Below are 17,312 nucleotides of genomic sequence, written 5' to 3'. Positions count from 1 at the left end.
ACAGGCATTTCTAGCATGATGTCATGATATATCCTTAATTACTACCTCTGGTAAACCTAGCCTAAGACAGGATTAAAATTATTTAGGCAAATTCTAATACCCTCACCTGAAACATCATAGTACTTTTCTTCAAGAAGTTCTACTTAAATGAGAGGGACAGTTGTGGATTTTGTTACACCTTAACTGCTATGAAAACAAAAAAAAGCAAGGTTAAAATAAGATCAAGGAGTAGTTGATTGGGAGACTTTTTTTTAAAGAAGAACCAATGATCAGAGAACAGTGAGTTAACAGTCATCCCTCCTACCTGCACAAGCTGCAATGGGACTCAGCTGCATTTATTATTCCAAAATAGCAGGTGCACCAACACCAACTAGAGAATACCTAGTATATGTACTGCTTTTCATGTACTTTTTGTATAAAGAACAGATTGCCTTTATTGCTCCTGACCTTACATTTCTTTGTCAAACATATCAATCACTCTCCCTAACCTTTAATAGGAAAGGCTAAAGTTGTTTACTGCAGCAGTTCCTATTCACCACAAGGACACCACCTCCATTCTGAACTAGGCATATTTGCATACCTACCACTGATTATCCAAAAAGATTGCTTCTTCTCCTAAAATATTTGTCCATTTTATACATTTTTTTTCCCAAGGAGGTCATTCATTGCCAGTGAGGTTAAATCTAAAAGTCAGCAGTATTTGGCAGAGATTTATGTGGGAATAGATAGGAGTCTGTACAGCTCTCAGACTGATTAAATAAAGAATGTCATGGGAGTAGTATGATAGTATATGCATACTCCAGTAAATGAAAGTAATGCATTAGAATGCAGCTTTAGGGTCTAATTTAAAAACATAATTCAGACACAGGCAGAAGCCTTTAAAATATTGGCAGATGTCTTCATACTGTATTTCATATAGAGGACAAAGTGGATTAAAGATAAATGTAATCCAAATAATGGTGCTGTTTCATTTATTTTTTTCACTTATGTTTTATTTCTTTTAAAGAAATTCAATTTGTAGAGGATTGTTTTCTGAGTTTTCATATTTTTATGCAGATCCGCTTAAAAATATGAGCAGGGGAAAAAACCCCATTCATTACAAATTGCTGCTTTTCCTGAGACAGCCCATGGTAAGTCACAGTTTTTAGTCAGCCTAGGTGAAATAAATACTGTTGTTAAAAGGAACATTTCAATAAGCAGGAACTTTGATTCCCCTCTTTCTGTCTGCCATCCCCTTTCAATCTCATTATATGTCAAGGTGATTAGGCTTAAATGGTTATTCTCACTTAGGATTCTCAACTTTTATTGTAGCCCATTGCTGAAGGACAGACAGGCTATTATTATCTCTGCTCCATGTTATATTTTTCCCTAGTGACATTCTATCAGGTTGGTGCTTTTACAATTATTTTTTTTCTTCCACCTTCCATGCACTTCTTTAGAAGTCAGGAGAAAATGAATAAAGCTTCAAATGTGGCTAAAGCATATTGTTAAATAAAGTGAAAGATTTAGGAAAAGTTGGCTGGGCGTTGTGACACACGTTTATGTTCTTCTACGTCTGAATAGACAGACAATTGATCCTAAGTGGAGACTTTTTAATTTTCTCATTCATTTAAATGCTTTTGATGGATGTCTTTGATTTTCACTTGGACTTTACAGCATCCCCTTCACTGAGCATTTTTTCTACATCCAGAATTGTGAGGGGATGTGAAGGAAAGCAATCTGTGTTTGTTTTGAGCTTCAAACAGTGGAACAAGTGGAATACAAATGTAATGTTAAAACAGTATTGACTATATTCAGAATTTCAATTCCATTTTGTGTTTGTCTAATCCCTTTAATATCAGTCTTGCCATTAAAATCATGGGGAATCTCTGAATCTTTTCAGTGAAAATAAGACTGGATTCTCTCAGCTTTTCACACCCACTGTGCAAGTGATTGACTCGATGCTTGGATGTAATGAACTCTTTGGGCTTTCTTGGGATGTAATTCAGCTGCCAGAATTCTCTATTTCAAAAGAATAAACCCACAGCTACCTTAGAAGTTACCTTTTGCACACAAATGAACACATTTTTTCTTTGAGGAAAGTTTGTTAATGCTCTTTAAGCAACACCATTGATATCCATTGCCCCTTATTAAATCAGAGCGGTCATGCAGGCACACCAGCAGTCAGTGACACCAACTCTGGTAAACCTGAGAGATGAGAACTGCACCCACTGTTTCATGGCTTTGTTCAGAGGACTCCAGTATTTACTATAAATACTAATTGGTATTAGAAGACCTCATTGCAAATACTATCAAACCCCATTCTTTACCATTGTTTCTTATCAAGCTGATACAAAGCATTCTAGACAAAATATCCAGTGGGGAGGAGATGCAAGATTGGACATAACCCCTTGAAATTTGCTATAATTTGGAGCCAAAAATGGCAATAATATTTTGAACTGTGAGGCAGACTAAATTTTAAAGTAGTTTGCTCATTCAAAAATAATTTCTCTTTTCTAGATCTGTTTAAATAAAGGTCTCTTTCTCCAGACAACAACTGACGGAAAGAGAGGACAGTCTCAAGCTGCACCAAGGGAAATATAGGTTGGATATTATAAAAAAGTTTTTAAAAAAAAGTGTGATAAAGTATTGGAATTTTCTGCCCAAGGATGTGGTGGAGTCACCATCTCTGGTTGTGTTTAAAAAAAGACTGGATGTGGCACTCGGTGCCATGGTTTAGTTGAGGGGTTAGGGATTGGTTGGACTCAATGATCTTGAAGGTCTCTTCCAACTTAGTTTGGTGTGTTTAGCACTAGCTAAAATCACTAGACTTTTGTGATTCTGTGAAAACACCTGGAGCTGTATACTTCTGACTGCAAATGAAACCATGAAACCCTACTCCTGGCCATGACCAAATCCCTTACATTATCTCATGATGAGGCAAGGGCTTTCCTATATTCAAAAGCATCAGTGGACTCTCAGTGGGAGAGTGAGAGAGAGACATCCTCAAGTGAAGATGATCCTCAAAGCATGTTTTCCTTCTTTCATGAGCAGTCTACTATGGCCATAAACAAAGTATAAAATATCTTTAGGTTTGTATGGGCTTTTTGGTTGGTGGCATTTTTTGGTTGGTGGCTTCTTTTGGATGGTGGCTTTCTTTTCAGTATTTTTTGTTTGTTTGTTTTTAATCACAAGTATTACTTTAACAACATCTCAGAGAAGAGTACTAGCAGAGATGGAATCATCTTGCAACTGAGAACCATTGTGAACCAAATCTAAACATGAGGTGATTAATCCTATAGGCTTCAGAGTAAGCCCTAGCTGCATTCCAGTTACATTCCAGTTGCTTTCCACCACAGCAGTGCCCAATTCTTGGCTACACTCTGTGCTAAAGTGAACAAAATCCACCCAATTTTGTTCCTGCATTAAAACTGATCAGGAAATATGGTGCCTGTCCCTGGTCCTAATGATCAGTTTATGTGAATAGTGCCCTGGTAGGGTTGTGAAGGACAGCACCTTCTTTCCAGATTTGCCAAAACCAAAACATAGGAAGCGCAACAAATGTAATAATAACAAAAACCCTGAAATAAAGAATGAGAGAAAAAAATGGAAAATATAAAAATCCAGTGTTTTTCAGTCTGCTATGAAAGCTATTTTTCTGAATTTTATTTATTTCAGCAAATAACAAATGCCTCTTAATTGACAGCAAAATGCTCTTTCTTAAAATCCAAATGGTTTTGGAAACTTTATTTCTGTTTGTTTTGTTTGGCTGACATAAAAAAAATAATGTTTTTGGTTTTTTTGTGTGGAATATTCAGTGTGCAAGTTCTGGAAATGGAAACCATATGCTCTACCAAAATTATGGTAAACAAAAGCAATTAAGATTTTTCCGAAGCAATTTTTCTGAAGTGTGTACATGTTCATTTTTATGAAATATGTACATATGTGAGGAGAAGGGGAGAGAATGCATACTACATGTGTACATATGGCAAGGGATTGATTAGGCTGAGTACCTCGCTAATAATACTATCTCAAAAGTCTGGAGTGTGGAAGAATGGAAAACTAATGGAAAAAGACAGACTGGAAGAAATTAACTGAAGAAAACATGACCTTTTTTCATAAAACTTGTATTTAAAATAACCGTGCGTGTTTTAAGGAAAATTTAAAACAAAAATTTAAAGGAAAATTTAAAACAAACCAAAGCAAAACAGCAAATAAAAAAATATTTTAAAAAAAAGCAATGCAACCATAGGAAACAGCAGATTTTACCAATTAAGTAGCTGCTGTGACCCTTCACAGAAGTTGGGAATACAGTTAATAATAGCAGTGCCTGCTATAGGTTTTACATTTCTGTGATGTGCACCATAGTTATGGGATTATCACTGAGCATTGCTCGTCTTTATTTTGCTACCTACTCTGTGCTTCTATTCCAGGTGCCTTTTAAATCACGTACCTAAACTTCCTTGCGCTACTAATGAATAGAGAAAGGTGCTTCTGAAGGGCATAAGAGATAGACTGAATCCACTACCTATCTTTAAATGCTTCAGCCCCATGACAAATGCTTCATCTTGGTCTGTGGTGGGAAGAGTTCTTGGCTTGGTTCTTACCCATGCTGCCTGAGCAGCCCAGGGCAGGTAAATTGCAGCCCAGGTGTTCAAAGTGCTGCCACCCAGGCACACCATGAGCATGCTGATGCCAAGCTCTATATGAGCTAATAGACATTTACAAAGCCAGAAGGCAGATCACAGGATTCCACTTAATCAAATCAGTTCTTGAGCTCTACATTCAGAGAATGTATATAAGTACATATACACACATGTAAATGTACACAGAGATGTTAAGACACACATCAGCCAAATGTCTGCTGAGAGACTGGGCTGACTTGCCAGAGCTCTAAAACCATTACACAGCTATGCAGAGCTTTGATCTAGTCATTCTTGTGCTTTGCTTCAGACAGGATGGATCACTACTGGCACTGAAATCCCTTGCATATTCCAGTCATAGCACCATGTCCTGGAATATATTTGAGAACATGAACTTTTTAGATAACATATTTTTGGAAGCATAGCAATATTATTTATTTGAAAATCTAGAGAGACAATATATTTTAGGAATATTTTAGGAATAGGTTAAGAACAGTACATACGTACTCTGGTTCCTCTTATTCTGCCTGGTAAGTCTAGTAACTCCCAAAATAAAACACCAACTTCTGGAAATATCTGGAACAAACATTTCTGTCAGGGCAAAAGTTCTACATTATATGTGCCCATATTCTTCTGGTTTATAAATTCCCTACTCAGATGTATGTTTAATTTAAGATCCATATCCAAATTTTGAACACTTGCATAGTATGGTGTAAGAAATTTCAAGCATCTTTATTGGGTGTTGGTCACAGTGAGGCAACACTAGAAACATTTACAGTCTTCATAAACTTCCCCTGCTCTAACTCTATGTAGGGCCTATATGTGGAAAATATAGACCTTCTCTCTGAAGACTATTAGAGCCTTCCTCAACCTATTTTCAAGCAGGACTTTCAGATATGGTGTACTGAAAAATGTTAATACCTGACATGAAACTTCTGAGAACCACAAAACACTTCCTTCAGGGTTTCAGCAACATGTTGACAGAATAGACACTTTAGTCTGCATTGATAACAAATTTGGCACTATTATCAGTAGTGAAAAAGTATAAGAGATTGAACCTGGCAAAAAATTAGCTGAATGTAATGCAGTTTGGCATTAACCTAACACAAAAATGGATTCATAAATTAAGCAACTTGAATTTCGCTCCTTTTAGGACAAGAAAAGAAAAATAATTAGGGAACATTTTCACTTGCAAGAACATCAATTACCATAAGCTACATGTGAAATGCTGCTGTGTTCAGATAAGGAGTTAATCTACTTTACTAAATAAATGTGTCACCCTCACATAGGTGAATTATAAAATTATGCACTTAAATTATATGTAACCAATGTATGCTGTAAGATTTACTTTCCTAAATGCTTTGAAAATTCTGTGAACAGAGTGAATTTATATGTATTGCTATTATAATATATTGTTCAAGCAGTTTAAAATTCAGTAAGTAAATGCAACACAGAACAAATCTTCCATACATTTAAAATGTAGGTCAGTATTTACAGCATGACCTTTGTGGATAAAGAAAAGATACCAGAAATTTTTCTGATATAGAATTTAATATAAAAATAGGATGAAGAGAATAAATCCAATTCTAGGAAAGTCAATAGGTCTAATGATTAAATACAGGATAACTTTTGTTTTAGTTACAGAATTGGTGAGATGAGAGTGTATGGAATACAGGTATGAAATCCCTCACATTTAATAAGGCATTGATTGAGATGAGGATGAAGCAGGAGAGGGCTACCAAAAATGCACCCTTGGTAGTTTTGTGAGCAGGTAATTTGAGGAGCTGCATATCTGTTCAAGTTTTCACAAAAACATGAGAAAAAAGATTACATGAGCCATAGTTCAGTATCTGAGCAGTTTCACAGATATTAGAAGATCTTAGGGGATTTAGGATACTTCAAAATTTATTTTTTCATAGACAGATTGGTCTTATTGTGCATTTCAAATGCATACTTCAACATTTGAAAGCGTCAGCCATAGCACTTATTTTTATAGCCTATACATAATAGTTTCAAATTTGAGTTTAAAGTTAGATTGCACTTTTTATATTTCTATCCCTATAATGGTGGTGGTTAGATTAAGAGGGAGGCTGAAATAATTTTTTCCTTCAGATACATAATTAAATTCTTTGACTTTTGGCACGTACATCTGGAAAAATTCTATCTCTGTTTTTTCCCCTATTGATCTGTAAGTAGTATCTATGTCAGAAGGATGCAGTAATGCTCAGTGTTTGAATGGGGCTTGGGTGAGACTAGTGAACTTAGAGCTTAAGGGAAGAAAATCCTGCAGTGTGACTTGATCCTATAGTGTGAATTCCAAGGTAACACAGGGATCAATGGCATTTCAGTTTCCTGCAGCCTAACACCTAGTCCTCAGCTGAAGCACTATTTACATCCTCTGAAAGCATTCCTTGTGAAAAGATAGCCATCAGTCCTGATGACAGCACTTTGGGAAACGGGTGGGACCATCCATCATTAACCTCAGTAATTTGTTCCCAAAGTTAGTAATTTCCATTGATAAAAATTCAAACCTAATTTTAATGTCAATTAACATGCAATTCAGAAAACTGCTGGTTTTCTGTTATGTTTTCCTATCTCTCCAGTGTCTCACATTTATCCTGACTTCCATTGTATTTAAAGTTAATGTTTTTAAAATTAATGGCCAGTTCAGGATGCCCTCTTATTTAGAGACATGATTGTTGAGGTGAAAGCTTGGATTATTTTTGTATGAACAGACAGTTTTGGGGTTTTTTCTTCAGCAAAGAACATAGTAATCTAACTGTAGACTTTGGTTTTTCTGGCACATAGCACAGGTACCCAGCACTCACCACTGATAACAGAGAGACCTAACTTTGTAGTGGTGCCTAACTCAAGTGCTGAAAACTCTCTGGGATGAACATACCAAAGACTGATTCTGAAGAACTCCCTGACTCTGAGATATTTCACTTTGCACATGGGCACATAGAAAAATTTTTTGAACAGAGCCAATCACCATGGAGGATCCAAGGACACACTGTATTACTGCCTTGCCACCACATTCCTGTCAAGGTTTCAGATATGGGAAAATTTTTATTGAATCATTTTTGCATTTGCTTCCAGACTGTTGATGAAATACATATCAGACACATTGCAGAGCTTTGTGAATGCTCACTAGAACATTTCACATGCATTGAAGATTCCACCAACAGATACTTGAACTGACAAGGAAAAAGTTAAGTATTACGTTTTAAAGGAAAGGAAAATCTATTCAAAGATTAATCTTATTTTTCGATTTGAGAATGCAGTATATGAGCTTTTAAAGTTCCTCAGATTTGTTTTTAGAAGTCATTTCTCCTGTAACCAGAATGAGTTATTATTGTAAATTTTACAGAACACATTTAATGTGTGGGTGTTCAGCAAACCACACTGCAAGGGTGGTGGTTTTTGTTTTTCTTTCTTCTATAGTTGGGTCACATTAAATAGCATGTGCCAACTTTCTTAAGAAATAAAAAAAAAACCCCAAAAAATAGCAACTCTCCACCTCCTTCCCTCAAGTAAGTGATTAATCCTAGTATTTACTACATTCTCAAAGGCATTCGCCTTCCACAAAATAAACAAACAGCACAACCAAAAAGTCACAGCTGCCCACTTTCAGTGTCAGCTGTTTGAGAGATGAAGGGCTAAATGCAGTCCATTTTGTTATCTTGCAGCTGGGTTTCCTATGATGAAATATCCATTGATCCATTCCGTTTTATTGGCTTTAGATGAGATTTTTTTCTGATATGGCAGTAGGAAACCTCTTGTGCTATATAATTTAATCATTGTATTGGAAAAAAAAAAATCACATACTTTGTAATTTTTTTGTCCTTGATATTCTCCACATGTTTAGAGCATTGAACAGCTGGGGCCATAGAAAACATTTAGAAATTACATTCTTTTATGTAGATCAATCACTTTTGTATACATTGCACCAGGCAAAAGAAAATTGTTCATTTCCATGTCAGTGGGAGTTTGATGTCTTAAAAGAATCTTTCAGACATTAGTGTGGGCCACTGTTTGTTTTCCTTTTGAAAAAAAAAAGGGAACTATATGTTCAGGAATGAAGTTCTAAAACTGGTTGAGGATTGAGAAATGAAATACATAAACCAGTAATCTCTTCACCCATAATAGTATTTCTGACTTTAGACTGAGAAGCATAATTTCCTTCATCTAATGTTATTTGGGCAGACTTAAACAAGGTCAGAAAAAGCATGATATGCAATGTAGACTATGAATTATCTAGTTGTGAGTTAACAAATAAACTGTAATTATAACAGAGATTTGTGTTATGTTATGTCTGTGTTATGTCTTATGTTATTATATGACATTAAAAATGCCTTATACCATGATTTTTTTCTCTGACCTTCATGGCCCCTTTTCTGATAGAAGAACTTGTCATGAGTGGCTTCAAGTGGAGAAAAACCTTCTTCAAAGTTATCTTATATTGCAGCAATACATCACAACAAGTCACTTCAAGATGTTTATGTTGTGTAGCTGCAGTTGTGTTCAAGGCACCATTGTACTGAATAAGTTCCTTAAATCTCTTGCCAGGAGTGACAGACCAATGTCTTTTAGAGACCATCTGCAGAATTTAGCTACTCATCCATTAAGCTGTGAACCTTGAAGATCACTAGTGGCATATTCCCTGATAGCTCAAAAACTCCTGAAGAGGACAATATCTGAAGATGTGACTAGCCCGGAATTACTTAATGTAGGAGATTTTAATTTCCCTCAGTTCCCTGTTTTTAAAAATTTTATTTTGGCCAGATGCTGGCAAGGTGAGGAACAATGATAAAGATAGGAGAACCAAAAGATAAATACAAACAAAATAAAGGCTGTCCTAGTTTAACAGGATTTTCATGTCAGCTGGCTTCTTCTTCTTCACTAGCACCCAGAAAGTATCCCCCTCCTTCTTAAAAGGGAGACCACCAAGCTCTGTACATAATTGGTGTATCCTAGTAAACAGAATATGAAAAGACAGGATATGAAAGGGATATGAAAAAGTATGGTGAAACAAAAATAGGTAGACACAGTTTTAAGACCAACTATATTCAGAGCAATTGATACGGTGAATATATAGACAATCTTGGGTCAGAAATATATATGTTTTATTTACAGCTATTAGGGACATAGGAAAAGAGCATTGAGTTCTGAGATGTTTTATTGACCACATGGAAAGGTTAACGGAAACACAAGCACTAAAAATTCACAGTGAAGAATAAGTGCTGAATAAAAACACCTAATAAGTGTTAGAAATCTGAGGCAAGAAAGATTTCATTGAAACTGAAAGATATTCTGTTGCATTTCTAGACACTTACCGACAACTGCCAGCAGTGGAACCGAATAGGTTTAGTTGTCAGAATAATGGATTGTGAAAACTAGAAGTGTCAACAATCAAGGTTATTGACTCAGAATAAAACTGTGAAAATCTTCTCACCCTCTCATCATATTCATTTCCCCTGATTTGACCCTGCTTTATCTGTGAAGTCAAAAGAAATTAATTTTCCTGATTTCTAGCTGGAACAATGTGACATAGGAAAGGCAATTTCAAATCTGGCTTTCCTTTTGCAAAAAAGAAACTCATTTGTGTCCTAGATTTTAAGTGAGAAGAAACCCTTCTGTCCAACTATTCTGATCTGCAAAACTGCAGCCTAATTGCTGGGTCACATCTGCATTTTCCTTGTAAATTCTGTTAAAATTAACCTGTCTGAAGTGTGAGTGTTGCAATGTGTTTCAGTGATTACTGATCTTCGGCATTGTGAAAAAGCCCCAAGCTAGCAGCCAAAACCCTGTAGTCAGTCATGTACAGGAGGCAGTTTTCATTTTGAGTGGTCTTCATGACACTCAAAGGTTCTTTTCCTTGGCATGGATGAAAATTTGGTGCTACTCAAGTTTGAGCAAAATCTGAATGATTTCATGATAACACTGGTGGTAGATTTCTAGATTTTTTTCACAGATGAATGTCCTCTACACATTCAAAATATAAATGTAGGTGCCTTCAAATATTTGTAGTCCTGGGAAGAATATGAATAGTTTATCAAACATTTGGAATGGTTCCAAGGAAACCAAACCCAAATTTAGGTGAAAAAAGCTTCTACAGCATTTTTAACTTCCCATGTCTATGTGGACAGGTACAGACAGGTCCACTCCACACTGCTTGTGTCCCACATGGGCCAAGCAAGAAAGAACTCCAGTCCAGAAGACGTGTACCAATGCTAAGAAAATACTATGCTTAAGCTGGTATGTCCTCCTGTATGACTTAGAGAGCTGGAAAACAATGAGAAGCTGTTCATTGGAGTAGTGCAAGGGAGGGCACATTTGCCAGGTGTATAGCATGGCCGTGTGGAATCCAGAGTGGAACTGGCATCTGTCTAGACTGATTGCAGCAGAGGAGAGCAGGCTTGTCTACACGTGTCTGGACAAACATTTCCACAGCTACATGGTGCTCTCATGACTGCCCAGAAGGTTTGTATGTCACACTGCACTGTGGCATCAAACTGACACCAAAATTTGGGCAGGATACCATCATTCTCTGACTCCCATTTTGTAGGTACTCCTGATCTCCTCTGCTGTTTATGCTTAACTCATGTGAGTTCATACTATCTCAAACCTCATGTACCCACAATGCCAATAAAAGAGGGAAAAGTGGGAATATGGGTTGAGGTTTGCAGAATATGCCTAAGGAACAATGATACATAATAATGAGATACTACTTCTTGAACTAATAGAAAGCAGAATTTAAGCAAATCCTGCCTTTAAAAAAAAATCAATACTCGGGGTAGAAATGTTTATGTTTCCAAGAAATAAAAATATGTTCATTGACCTCAAGACTAAATGTGAAAATCTGTCTTGCCTAACACCAAATTATAAAGCTCTTGCTGATCCTAGACTATTGATGAGAATATTAATTTTCCTCAGCCCATAAAAACTAGCAAAATATTGCAGGGAGCACATGAGCTGGTGCAAAAGAAGACTAAATGACATCAAGATCTTTGCAATTTCTAATCACTATAATTCTATGATTTGATTTAAGATCGGTCACCACATAAATACCAAGCAGCTTAATACTTTTTTTTCCATTTTGGGACATTATGAAAAATATATTTTTTTAATACCTATGTAAGCACTGATTTTTACAGATGTCCTATGAGTTGGATAATACATACAGTAGCTACAAATTAGCATATTGTGCATACGTTGCTTTGTGTGCTTTCTGGAAGGGCTCCAAGGATGACTGACTAACACATGGGATGTTTCCTCTTCTCAACATTAACGCGAAGTCAACACCTGCAGTGATGTAAGCCCATGACTCACCTGCCTGAATGGAGGTCTCTTTAGGATCAACTGTTGTGTGCAGAATACATCTGCAACATCCAAATAAATGAGCCCTTCTAAAGTAAGTCAGCACTACCCCTATTTAGAATGCAAGGCCCTTGTGAAGGCTGAGGTGAAGCAGCTGGCTAGCAGCTTTTGTGAGTCATTTTAAAAAGCCACTCTCACAGCTGGAGAGAAAATAGCCCTGGCAGCACTGGCAATCCATTATGAAATGCAAAAAGTCCTTCTCTGGGCGGAAGGAGAACTTCACCCAGCTGTCAAGTGTTTGAAATGTTGGGGGAAAGTGTGCGCACACACGCACATGGCCCTGCTTGCAATGCAAGGCATACAGGGGCCGCATTACATAAAATCAAATCTCCCCTGAGAATGAAAAAACAGCATGGGCATGAGTTCGATTTTTAGAAATGAGCAAGGCTTTTGATGAATGGACGTATCAAGCCCTTTCTATAATCCAGGAAAGACTGGTCTGCAAGTGTTTTTTCTGATTTAAATTCTCCTTTTCAGCATACCTGTATCAAAAAGACACTTGACCTCTGTTTACATTTTGTCCAGCTGTATCGATCTGAAAGTTTTGTGTTGCAGAGAAAGGAAAATTTAAGTGGAAGAATAATCAATCCCTAATCTCATCTTTTTCCATTTGGCAAATATGAAATGTAGTTAGTGAATGGCTTCTAAATGTAAATCAATTTAAACCAAAACTTGCTGATGCTGCATATTTGCAGCATAATAAAAGACTAATTCAGGAGAGTCCAGAGAATGAAGCATTGATTAATTCAAGTAGAAAGATGTGGAGAACGATGTCTTGCATAGCTATGAAGCCTGAAGGGATTCCATGGGAATGTAATTTGCAGACCAATGAGAAAGGGGATCTTTAGAAGTGAGACACAAACACAGGTTTTCAAAGCTTCTTTCTGGAGTTCACCTTATTTACTGCCACACAAAAGGCAGCCTGGGGAGTATTTTCATGGATCAGTAGTGACATCTAGTGTTAATTCACACTGATCCTCCCCAGCTGTCCCACCGGGAAGCCAAAATAACCTGCCTCTGGCAGCAGTCCTGAATATGGCCCCATCCTATGATTAGACAGCAACACCACATCACTTCACCTTTACATGCCAGTGGTGCCAAATGTAGGCCCAAACGAGGTCTCAAAACTTGCAAAAAGTCTTTGGAATTGTTGAGAAACAATTTTTAAAATTCTTATGTCTTTCTGTTTGAGAAGTATTAGCACATAGAGGCAGCCAAGGACTCTCCATTTTAATTTAAGGTGCAAGCTAACCATAACCAAATGGTATCTGTTGGATAACATGTGGCCAGAGATAATTATCAAATTACTGGGTTTAAATGGAAACTAATGAGTAGAACAATAGCTTTATTATCTGTATAACTGCAAAGTGTGGTATGATTGTTTCTGAAAATTTATTAATTTCAGGTTTTTACTGTACCAAAAGGACAATAAGCTGCAGGAGATACAGAGAAGAATTTCTGTAAAGACAAAGCAATGAAAAACAGATCTTAAAAAAAAAGAAAAAAGATCTAGAGACCAATCTGTTTCCTTAAATGAAGGGAGAGAAGAAGTCCAAGTTTAGACAACATATATATATATATATATATATATAAACAATATTATAGAAAAGAGCTATTTAAACTTCTAGACAGAATTATACAAAGATGTAGTGACTGCAACTCAAAGGAAAAGAAACTGAGTTGAAATGGAACTTTTTTTACTCATAAAAAAAAAATCAGAGCTTGAAGAATTGGTGAAGGCCTGTGGTAGAGGTTTAATTTCTGGGCCACTTTAATTCAGAATAGGGCATTTTCTAAGAGGAAACATTCTTTCAAATGGAAGAGCAACCATGAGAACAGCCAACTATTGGGGTATATTGTGTCCATTCTTGGAGATTTTCATGCCCTGTGGAACTTTTCTTCATCACATAGATTGCTTTGCTTTGAGCAGGTGGTTAAACTAGAAATTTCCTTACGATTCTTCTAACCTGAATTATTCTTCAGTGCTATGGTCTTATATAAATTAAGACTGGGATTCTATGGTAAGTCATTCTAGATAACATAAAGATTATAATCTATACAGTCTATAAAACAAGAAAGGAAATACTGCTTCACAAAAATTACTCATGAACATTTTCCAAATGCAAGTTTTTTAATTTAATTTTTGGTATTTTAGCAGAAAAAAAGACATGAGGAGGATACTGTAATTTCTTAATGCATATTCAAAATCAAAAAGAACTCATCAAGGTAAAGATTACCAATGCAGTCACAGAATCACAGGATAGTGGAGCTTGGAAGAGACCTCTATGATGTTGGAAGGGACCAGAAGTCACCTGTTGCAACACTTTGCTCAAGGAGAGGCACCTAGGGTCATTGCCCACATCTGTGTCCAGAAAACTCTTGACTATGTCTGGGGATGGAGCCTCCACCACCTCTTTGAACAACCTGTAGTGGTGCTCAGTCACCATCACAGTAACCAAATGTTGGCTGATGTTAAGTCCCTAATATTTCTTGAAAGGGTTTCCAGAATAAGCAGCTCCATCACCTTCCCAGCGATTGAAGTGAGGTTGAGGAGCCTGTCATTCCCTGGGTCCTTCTTCCTGCCATTATTAAGACAGGAGTGACATTTGCTTGTGTTTATATTCAAGTGCAGGGGAAGAAGACATTTCCATAGGTGTTACAGCAGCAGGGCTAAAGGGACATTACTATTGCAGCAAAATACAGCAAAAAAATGAATTGGCAGAGACAAGGAAAAAACAACAAAGGCTCGATTTAAACATCACCAAAAAGAAATGAAAATTGTATTAAGTGATGGGGAAAGAAATACAACATCTCATGAAGACCCCACAGGCAGATTTAGTCCAATCAAATGCCTTCTCTGTGTTGCTGGGACTTGAGATAGATGGGAGTATTCTGTAGGTTGCAGCGGGAGAGGAGGTCTTCTAACAGGACATTTTTAAGTGAGGTTTTGGTGGGTGGGATACCCAAAATTTAGTCCAAGAAGTATTAAATAAAAGTAAATTAACCTTTTTTTTAGGATGCTGGACTGAGGAAAAGCTGTGGTATATTCACATATATAGCATATATTCAATTAACATATGAGCTGTACCCTTAGTTTCAGAGAGCAGGTTAGCTGTGTTGTGTTCTGTGGATCAAACGTGACAGAACTGTAGGCTGAGGCATGGGGAAGAAGAGAGAGCAAGATGAGCACAATTTTTTGGTTGTTTTGTTCTTCAGACATTCCAGTTCCCTAAAAATACTTGTACTTTTTCAGTATCAGTGACTGCACTTACATATATATCTGTGAACAAAAATAGGACAATTAGAAGTGAGTAAACATTAAAAATGTAGATATTTGAGGTATATATGTACATATATATATGTACATATATATATAGCATATAGGCTATATATATGTACATATAAAGTTTATAGTATGCTACTATTATATTAAATATTTACATTTTTGGTTCTTTTTAAAGAAAAAAGTCTCTCTTAACAGCAGATGCCATCCCAAACTACAAGGAAGAGGTTTGCTGTTTCAGGCTGGGAGAAGCCATACACAGCTACACCCCTCCATTCATTCCCCAATGATAATATTACTTTGCTAATCTTGACCAGCAGTGGATAATGCAATTCCTTATGGCAAAGGAGCTCCAGTAAGTGTCTGCTCATGATCATCCCTGTCCATATATGTCAGCCACCTGTTTAAAGGTCTCTCATACTTCTGCTGTGTAATATACTGATTTTTTGTCTATGCCTGGTCCCAACAAACATATCATTGTGAGCCTTCATTGTGGTCCAAACCAGCAGAAACACTACTTTGCAGAGTATTGCCCATACAAACAAGCTAACCAGCAGCTAGCACACAATCAAAGAAGAGAAAAAAAAGACAGTTTAAGAGCATCTCCATTTATTCTTTTTTTGCTAGCAGATGTGTTAAAATCTTTGATGAACAGGATAATGGCTCTACCTTTTTCATAATAAAAAACAGACCACTCTTGAGCCTTAACCCACAAAATCTCAAACAAATTGAGTAAATATTAATCAACACCTTCAACCATATTTGTCTGACACCTTTACACAGTCTTTAATAATGTTATTAGAAGAGTTAAATGCACAAGTGCATTTATGTCTATGATTTCACGTGTACTTAAACCTATGTACAGCTTTGATAATGCCCAACAGCTGCAAAATCATCCTAGTAAATCATCCTAGAAAATCAATTTCATTCTAAATCTACATCACTCCATTCTGTTCTTTTCTACTTTGTTTTCTTCTTGATCCATTTGATTCAATAGATTATCACTATATACAATTTTCCATCCTGCTTAGTTTGATTAAGCAGATAGCAGATGCTTCAGAAGACAAGAAAACTGAAGATTTTAACAAATAATTCCTTTGGTTGTATTATTTATTGGCTGAACAACACGATGAAGCCAAAAGGAAGATATTTCCAAACTCAGTTATAGTAAATGTGTATTTTTTTCTAATGGTAGATGTTTTTGTTACTGAACTTCTACTTCCATTTCCAAATCCAGATAACCTCTTCAATGCCATCTGTCAGAGACTTTCACAGGCTCTACATATTCTGTGAGAAAAGGTTATTTCTTACTCTCTGCCTTTCTTGTGCTACCTGTGAAAGTGACACAATATTTGCCTGCTATTTGAAAATGAGACAAGGCAAAAGATACTAATTACACCATTTCTATATCCTTAATTATTTTTTTACTTTATAATGAGATCAGCTATTCCTCTTCTCAAAGATAAACACTGTCAATACAATCATTCAAAACATCAGGTGGATGGATAAAAACATAGAAATACTATATTTTCTCTTTTTTTTCCTCCTCATCACGAAACACGTTCAGTTCATTGCCTTTCTCCTCATGCCACCAATACACTTGCACTGACAGAAAATATACTGCAAAACAAAGACCTATGTCTTCAACAGTATTCTATTGACTGAAGTGATTTTGGTCCCTCGAAATACCATAATGAAACTGATGAAACAAATATTTTCCTTATCATTGAATAATAAAAGTATTTGTGTTGGAAATTACTTCTAGGATGATCAAGTCCAACAATTAACCCAGCACTGCCAAGTCCAAGACTAAACCATGTCCCTGAGAGTCATATCTACATCATTTTCAAATATCTTCGGGGTGCTGACTCAACTACTTCCCTGGGAAGTCCTTTCCAGGGCTTGACATTTTCCATGAATTTTTTTTTTTCCTAATAGCCAATAAAAGCTCCTCTTGCACAAGCTAAAGCTTCCTCTTGTTCTATCACTTGTTACCTGGGTGAAGAGACTGACCCCCAGCTTTTTAC

Source organism: Parus major, chromosome 3 (assembly GCF_001522545.3).
Source record: "Parus major isolate Abel chromosome 3, Parus_major1.1, whole genome shotgun sequence".
NCBI lineage: Eukaryota > Metazoa > Chordata > Aves > Passeriformes > Paridae > Parus > Parus major.
This window is presented reverse-complemented; position numbering follows the sequence as displayed.